The sequence below is a fragment of the Macrobrachium rosenbergii genome, chromosome 51 (assembly GCF_040412425.1).
Source record: "Macrobrachium rosenbergii isolate ZJJX-2024 chromosome 51, ASM4041242v1, whole genome shotgun sequence".
Taxonomy (NCBI): Eukaryota; Metazoa; Arthropoda; class Malacostraca; order Decapoda; family Palaemonidae; genus Macrobrachium; species Macrobrachium rosenbergii.
In genome coordinates, this window is record NC_089791.1 from 51,166,146 (window position 1) to 51,175,382 (window position 9,237).

At 33.0% G+C, this 9,237-nt stretch overlaps 1 long non-coding RNA gene and 5 other non-coding genes across 7 annotated transcripts in view; 5 read left to right on the top strand and 1 right to left on the bottom strand.

Annotated features, from left to right (window-relative positions):
* LOC136833400 (uncharacterized) overlaps window positions 1-9,237 on the bottom strand; it is a 217,219-nt gene that overhangs the window by 118,332 nt on the left and 89,650 nt on the right. The gene's annotated exons all lie outside the window — the stretch shown is intronic.
* On the top strand, window positions 1,796-1,869 carry TRNAN-GUU (transfer RNA asparagine (anticodon GUU)). The gene has a single exon. It is a non-coding gene; the product is annotated as a tRNA-Asn (tRNA).
* Window positions 4,316-4,389, top strand: TRNAN-GUU (transfer RNA asparagine (anticodon GUU)). The gene has a single exon. It is a non-coding gene; the product is annotated as a tRNA-Asn (tRNA).
* TRNAN-GUU (transfer RNA asparagine (anticodon GUU)) lies at window positions 5,022-5,098 on the top strand. Its single transcript has one exon. It is a non-coding gene; the product is annotated as a tRNA-Asn (tRNA).
* Window positions 7,647-7,720, top strand: TRNAN-GUU (transfer RNA asparagine (anticodon GUU)). Its single transcript has one exon. It is a non-coding gene; the product is annotated as a tRNA-Asn (tRNA).
* Window positions 9,030-9,103, top strand: TRNAN-GUU (transfer RNA asparagine (anticodon GUU)). Its single transcript has one exon. It is a non-coding gene; the product is annotated as a tRNA-Asn (tRNA).

Here is a 9,237-nt window from a genome sequence, read left to right on the forward strand (position 1 = left end):
CTTTCAGCGAAATGCAGTCATAAAAAGCACTTATAACTGGCTTTGCAGGTCAGGCTTCAGCAATACTGAATATTAAAACTGTGAGGGGCATCAGTGCATAGACGTTTGACTCAATACACGGAAAGTTCAAGTGAATTTCTGTTAATTATTCTTTTAATAAAGGAAAAAAAGCTATGGAGATTTTTTGTGCCTTCATATAATTATTGTTATTGGAGAAACAAATCCACGGTTATATATGGGTGCAAATATATTTTAGAATAAATCTATTCAGGGAGCTTTCGAGAATATGTTCTGATTCCCTTTTCTAACAGATTCACGAAAGCTCTCTGTTCAGATTTATTTTTATTATATATGCACCGCACACATAACCGTCGATTCGTTTCTCCATTTTAAGACTCAGGCTCTATTATTATTATTATTATTATTATTATTATTATTATTATTATTATTATTATTAGGGATTATAGCAATTAAACTGAGTTGTAACTGTAACAGTATCAATTTTGAACTTGCGGTTTCTGCAATATCTTAGACCTACATTCTGACATCATAGTCCCATGAACTACCTAATTATACTATTTATGTCTAATAACACGTAATTCACTATAATCCCCCAATTACTCAAATAACGAGGAATAAAATACTATATGTAACAATATAAACACAAAAACCACTGTGAAAAACCGCAGTTGCAACAGGTGACTTTTTAATCATCCCTCAATGTACATCAAAATTCGATGGCAGACTTTTTGTTTGCTTTTTTAATTTTTAGAATTTTAAATGCCTTATATAACATTGGTTTTGTCTTTATTTCATTACGAGTGAAGGGTAATGAATCTGGTAGAAGTCTGCAAGTATATTTATTTGAAGGTAATAATAATAATAAGAATATACAATAATAATAATAATTTTAATAATAATAATAATAATAATACAATAATAATCTTTAAAAAACCAGCAACGACTCAAAAATTACCATGATATTCATGGTTTCCATAAAGTAACGTTATATATATATATATATATATATATATATATATATATATATATATATATATATATATATATATATATATATATATATATATATATATATATATATTATTTTTTAATATCCTCGTTTTTGGGCCGTTGCTGAGTTTGAAATAATATTACATAAATTGAATTTTTAATCGTTTTTATTCCTTTCTTGCTGTAATTTTCGATTATTATTTGATAATGGTTCAATTATATCTCTTTATAGGTAGTTCTTTTGCTGTTAAATTCAAACCATTATTATCATTATTATTATTATTACTAAATAACTGTGTTTGTAAACATTCACAAACACATGATACAGAGAGTCTATTTAGGAAAGGTTTTTATAATATATATATATATATATATATATATATATATATATATATATATATATATATATATATATATATGTATATATATATATATATATATATATATACTCTACAGACACACACATACACACACACACATATATTATTAACAGGACCTCATTCAAACTGGATGGTATCTGGTGGAGATATTTATTCCATTAGATAACATCCAGTTTGAATGAGGTCCCAAAGTAATTTACTAATGCACAGAACAATAATTGTGTATATGATAAAGTTAACACACATATATAGACGTATGAATAAACTCTCCTGTGTAAGTTCAGATTGAAGTGACTACTAACAATATCCATGAGATGGTTGGAGTCCGCCTGAAAGTACAGTCAGTGAAGAAGTGTTCAGTGCACATCTATTCAATGAAACAACTAAGTGCCATCTATTTTCAGGCCTCCGTGGCACAATCGGTTAGCGCGTTCGGCTGTTAACCGAAAGGTTGGTGGTTCGAGCCCACCCGGGGGCGAACTCTTTAGTCTAATCGCACAAGTATATTGTTAAAATCGGTGTAAGCATGATCTAACGACCATAGAAAAATAAGAACCATGTCTTGTCAAGGAGATAATTTCTTAAGGATATGGATGTTCTAAAAGCAACAGATGTTAATGATACAATCTTACGTATGGACAATCACCGCATTACAAACTAAGCTATGTAGTCAATCACTGTAATGTTACTCAAGATAGGAGACTCAGATGTACGCGATCAATAAATGGACCATTTGAACACTTAACCTGGGCCAACAACATTCACTGAATGCTGTTCCCATATTAGTATAATTTCTCCATGCAAAACTTTTAAATATTTAAATATTTTTCATAGGAAGAGATTCTAGACTAGCCTCAGATACAATGATGATGAGACAATTATGCCATTTTGTATTTTAACTGGCATGAGACTTTAGTCATCGGTTGTAATGAATAATACTGCTGAGAGAGAGAGAGAGAGAGAGAGAGAGAGAGAGAGAGAGAGAGAGAGAGAGAGAGAGAGAGAGAGAGTTTAATACACTTAATCTACCATAGCAACGATCTCTTGCACAATATGAAAAAAAAATAAAACCTATGTGTATGCTGCTGTCAAAGGAAATGTTTGAAAAGCCTTGAAAGGTAAAAAGATACAAACATTATGACAGGATGTTGAGTTGCCGTGGTTTTATCATGTATAGAGATGGGAGGACATATATATATATACATACATACATATATATATAATATATATATATATATATATATATATATATATATATATATATATATATATATATATTTACGTTTTTCCTGGCGATTTGGTTTGAAATATTCTCTGATGAGACAGGTGAGCAACAATTTAGGTATTTAGCCTGTGATTCTGACTTCGTGGGTCCAGGAAAACATAAAAAGAGGAAAACAAAGGGGAATTTCATATGAGCATAAGGCCTTGATACTGAGGAAAATTGTAAAACACGTGAGGAGTGTATTTACATAATAACATTAGTACGGGAAAGAGCAATGCTAGTAGATTATTGATCCTGAAGGGGATTCCTACGGGATGAATGAAATGGGGGATTCCAGACACAGTCCAAGAAGCTTCCACAATATAGAAATGAGATATGCACATTATACGCCAGTAATGAAAATAGACAAAAAGAATAATCAATCCGAAGCTGCACTGAGGTGCCAAGGGGCTTGATGAATTAATGATAGCTTAGCACTTACCGACACTCGAGGAGCAGGAGACAAGAGATTCGTGATTACTGGCTCTCCAAGTTAAGTAAATATTATGAGACAAAAAGACTGAATGGAGGTCTTCCAGAGCACTTTACCGTAAGGCAGGGTTGGTTCCAGCGTAGAAAGCGGTCCGTGGATGACTTGCAATTTCCGAGGGCGAGTTTCTTCACGTGTTAGGATGCAAAAAAAGGGCAATGCGGGGAAATGAAGGGCCGGGCAATGGCATGTGGGCATCCGGCAGGTCAACGGTAGAGCGAACACGTGGGCTCGCGGTCGATGGGCACGAGGAGCCTACTGAAAAGGGCCACGTGGTAAGCTAAGGGCACTAGGGGTAGGTGTTTGGGGACTTCTTCACTCCCTGTCTTCTAGTGCGCGTGAGACCGAGGCCTCGTGGTTTCTGGCTTTTATCTCCTCCTATGGGGGCAGGGGGCACTTCCAGCATAGGGGTTGAATCATTTTCAGCTGATGCCGCAGGGGGTTTGCCTGTAAAGGAAACGACCAGACAGAAATCACTTTTGCCTCGAAGAAAGATCTACTTAAAGGGAGTGGCCTTAATCTGTTTTAAACCCTTGTATTCTGACCGGGAAGTCGATAGACAGATGTGTCTATCATCGATAGTAAATGAAAACAACAAAACAAACAACAAAAAAAAAAGGGGGAGGCATTTTAGCGAGTTCTTGCTAATATAATATATATATATATATATATATATATATATATATATATATATATATATATATATATATATATAACTATATATATATATATATGATGTACAAAAACTAGTATATATGACAAATGCAGTAATGTTATGATATGGTTAAGGATTAAGGTTTCGATTTTTTCTTTCAAAAAAATTTACTTGAGCTCAAGTTATTGTGGAAGTCAGAAAAATCGTAAGTGACATTAAACCCCTCAGAATGTATTGATAGATATGAACTAATTGTTGATGAGTGACAGGGCGTTTTGTAACAAATAAGAAGGACTCAAAGGAATATATAAATGGGATTGTCTTGTTTGGTGTAAAAGTAGGTCTCAGGCAAAGCCTTGATATTTCTTCGAAATTGTATGTATTCAGTAGGAATACATATGCATAGTAGTATGTTTAAATATATAGTAATGTATATATAACAATGAGGGAAATTTAGAAGTCACTGCCAGTTGTTCTGGAACAACAAATTGTGGGAGGTGAATGAGGTTATTCAAGCCTCCGTGGCACAATCGGTTAGCGCGTTCGGCTGTTAACCGAAAGGTTGGTGGTTCGAGCCCACCCGGGGGCGAGTTGTTTAGCCTAATTGCACAAAATATTTCATCAAGGTCGGTATAACCACCATCTAAAGTTCTAAACGACCTTGGAAAAAACCATAAACTATCTTGCAATGAAATAGTATCCTAAGGACGTGGGCGCATTACAAATCACAAAGATGTATATTTGTACAAATATTAAAATAATCAATGTGTACAATTGCTTCAATTTCGCCCATGAGATAAAAACATGGACAATTTAAACAATGAATTTGAATAAACAAAATCGACTGAGCACCGTTACCCAATCATTTTAACGTTTAACAGTAACCCTCTTAAATATTTTTCTTGGGATGGAGATCTAGATTACCCTCAGATATTTCTAGGATATGAAAATTGCGTTATTTTGTATTTCAACTGGCAAGAGACCTTAGTCATTCATTGTAACAGAATATATAGAGGAGAGTGACTGGTTTGGTGTAAAAGCAGGACTCATGCTAGGTTATGAAATTACTTCATAATTGTTTAATGTTATGTATATGTTTGTATATATACTGTAGTATGTAGAAATATAGTGTAATATTCATTTAGTAATAAGCGAAATTAAGAGGTCACCACCTGTTGTTCTGGAACAATTGATAGCGTAAGTTGCACCCCACAATTTCAAGCCTCCGTGGCACAATCGGTTAGCGCGTTCGGCTGTTAACCGAAAGGTTGGTGGTGGTTCGAGCCCACCCGGGGGCGAATTATTTAGTCTAATCGCACAAAGTGTTTACTCAAGGTCATAGTGTGCTCTAACGACCATGGTAAAAAAGTGCCATAAACTGGCTTGCAAAGGGAACAATTACTTAGTTACGTGAACGCATTATAAGCAAGAAGGAATGTAACAGTTATCTTACCCATGAAAACCTCATGTGTCATCCCTTGTACACAACTATTATAGATCAAACTAATAATAATAACCTCTTCACCTTTAAAATGACCTGTAACCTTGAGAAATAGATCAAGCTTAACATTCATTTAGGTTAATAAATCAATAACCGTCCAGGCACTTGCCTATGAAGTAAAAATCGGATCAGTAATATTTTTGTTATTCAGATGAACCCCATTCACATGGAACAATCCTACAGGGGCCACTGCCTTGAAATTCAAACTTCCAAAGAATATGGTGTTCATTAGGAAGAAGTAAGAGGAGGTAAGGGATAATAATAATAATAATAATAATAATAATAATAATAATAATAATAATAATAATAATAATAGTAAAACTTCTCTCTGGGAGGAATAATTTGATTCATATCAGATCAGTAATAATAATAATAATAATAATAATAATAATAATAATAATAATAATAATAATAATAATATACCTTCTTTCTGGGAGGAATAAAACAAAACGAGAACCAATTGCAGAGCGGAAACGAAGCGCACAGCCAAATGATGACGGGGAAATGATCAGCTCTTTCCAGAGCTGATAAAAATGGCAGTCAAATTCAATGCTGCTTGCAGCATCATTCAACAGCGACCAAAAGTGGTTCCATGCGATAACAGCTTTCAGCGTAATGCAGTCATAAAAAGCACTTATAACTGGCTTTGCAGGTCAGGCTTCAGCAATACTGAATATTAAAACTGTGAGGGGCATCAGTACATAGACGTTTGACTCAATACACGGAAGGGAAGAGAGGTTTGTGCTCGTCTGAAAGTTCAAGTGAATTTCTGTTGAGTATTTTGTCAATAAAGGAAAAACTGGTACGGAGATTTTTTGCGCCTTCATATAATTATTATTATTGGAGAAACAAGTCCACGGTTATGTATGGGTGCAAATATATTTAAGAATAAATCTATTCAGGGAGCTTTCGAGAATATGTTCGATTCCCCTTTTCGAACAGATTCCCGAAAGCTCTCTGTTCAGATTTATTTTTAAATATGTATGCACCCACACATAACCGTGGTTTCATTTCTCCATTTTAAGACTCAGGCTCTATTATTATTATTATTATTATTATTATTATTATTATTATTATTATTATAGCAATTAAATCTGACAGTGTAACTGTAACTGTATCAATTTTGAACTTGCGTTTCTGCAATATCTTTGACCTACATTCTGACAACATAGTCCCATGAACTACCTAACTATACTATTTATGTCTAATAACACGTAATTCACGTAATCCCCCAATTACACAAATAACGAGGAATACAATACTGTATGTAACAATATAAACACAAAAAAACCACTGTGAAACTGCAGTTGCAACAGGTGACTTTATAATCATCCCTCAATGTAACATCAAAATTCGATGGCACACTTTTGTTTGCTTTTTAATTTTTTTAGAATTTTTAAATGCCTTATAAAAGCCATTGGTTTTGTCTTTATTTCATTACGAGTGAAGGGTATTGAATCTGGTAGAAGTCTGCAAGTATATTTATTTGGTAATAATAATAATAATAATAATACACAATAATAATAATAATAATAATAATAATAATAATAATATTTGTAAAATTCCAGCAACGACTCAAAATTTATGATATTCATATAAATACTATATATATATATATATAATATATATATATATATATATATATATATATATATATATATATATATATATATATATATTATATTCTTGAATATCCTCGTTTTTGGGTCGTTGCTGGGTTTGAATAATATTACATAAAAACTGTCTTTTAATCGTTTTTATTCCTCTCTTGCTGTAATTTTCGATTATTGTTTGATAATGGTTCATTTATATCTCTTTGTATGTAGTTCTTTTGCTGTTAAATTCAAACCATTATTATCGTTATTATTATTATTGCCAAATAACTGTGTTTGTAAACATTCACAAACACTCATACTACAGAGTCTATTTAGGAAAAGTTTCTTATAATACATATATATATATATATATATATATATATATATATATATATATATATATATATATATATATATATACTCACAGACACATACACATACATATTACATTACTAATAGGACCTCATTCAAAACTGGATGGTATCTAGTGGAGATATTTATTCCACTGGATAACATCCAGTTTGAATGAGGTCCCGTTAGTAATTCTATTAATGCATACAACAATAAGGTATATGATAAAGTTAACACACTTATATATAGACATGAATAAACTCTCCCGTGTAAGTTCAGATTGAAGTGACTACTAACAATATCCATGAGATGGTTGGAGTTCGCCTGAAAGTACAATCAGTGGAAAAGTGTTCAGTGCACATCTATTGAATAAAACAACTGAGTGCCATCTATTTTCAGGCCTCCGTGGCACAATCGGTTAGCGCGTTCGGCTGTTAACCGAAAGGTTGGTGGTTCGAGCCCACCCGGGGGCGAACTGTTTAGTCTAATCTCACAAGTAAATAGTTAAAATCGGTGTAAGCATGATCAAACGACCATAGAAAAATAATTACCATAAATTGTCTTGCCAAGGAGATAATTTCTTAAGCATATGGATGCATTAAAAGCAACAGATGTTAATATTACAATCTTAAATATGGACAATCACAGCATTACAAACCAAGCTATGTAGTCAATCACTGTAATGATACTTAAGATAGGAGACTTAGATGTGCGCAATCAATGAACTGATCATTTGAATACTTAACCTGGGCCAACAACCTTCATTGAATGCTGTTCCCATATTACTATAATTTCTCCCTGCAAAACTATTAAATATTTTTCATAGGAAGAGATTCTAGACTAGCCTCAGATACAATGATGATGAGACAATTATGACATTTCGTATTTCAACTGGCGTGAGACTTTAGCCATCGGTTGTAATGAATAATAATGCTGAGAGAGAGAGAGAGAGAGAGAGAGAGAGAGAGAGAGAGAGAGAGAGAGAGAGAGAGAGAGAGAGAGAGAGAGAGAGAGAGAGAGAGAGAGAGAGTTTAATAAACTTAATCTACCATAGCAACGATCTTTTGCAGAATATGAACAAAAATAAAACCTATGTGTCCGCTGTTAGTGCTGAAATGTTTGAAGAGCCTTGAAAGGTAAAGATACAAACGTTTTGACAGGGTGGCCAATGTGAGTTGCCGAGGTTTAATCATGTGTACAGGATGGGAGGACATATATACATGTATAAGTATATGCATAAGTATATATATATATATATATACATATATATATATATGTATATATATATAATATATATATATATATATATATATATATATATATATATATATATATATATATATATATATATATGACGTACAAGAACTTGTATATATGGCAAATGCAGTAATGTTATGATATGGTTAAGGATTAAGGCTTCGATTTTTTCTTTTCAAAAATTTACTTGATCTCAAGTTATTGTGCTCAGAAAATCATAAGTGACATAAAACCCTCAGAATGTATTGATAGATATGAACTAATTGTTGATGAGTGACAGGACGTTTTGTAATAAATGAGAAGGACTCAAAGGAATATATAAATGGGATTGTCTTGTTTGGTGTAAAAGAAGTCTCAGGCAAAGCCTTGATATTTCTTCGAAATTGTATGTATTCAGTAGGAATACATGTGTATAGTAGTATGTTTAAATATATAGTAATGTATATATAATAATGAGGGAAATTTAGAAGTCACTGCCAGTTGTTCTGGAACAAGAAATTGTGGAAGGTGCACGAGGTCATTCAAGCCTCCGTGGCACAATCGGTTAGCGCGTTCGGCTGTTAACCGAAAGGTTGGTGGTTCGAGCCCACCCGGGGGCGAGTTGTTTAGCCTAATTGCGCAAAATATTTCATCAATGTCGGTATAACCAGGATCTAAACGATCTTGCAAAAAAACCAAAAACTATCTTGCAATGAAATAACATCCTAAGGACGTGGGTGCATTACAGGTCACA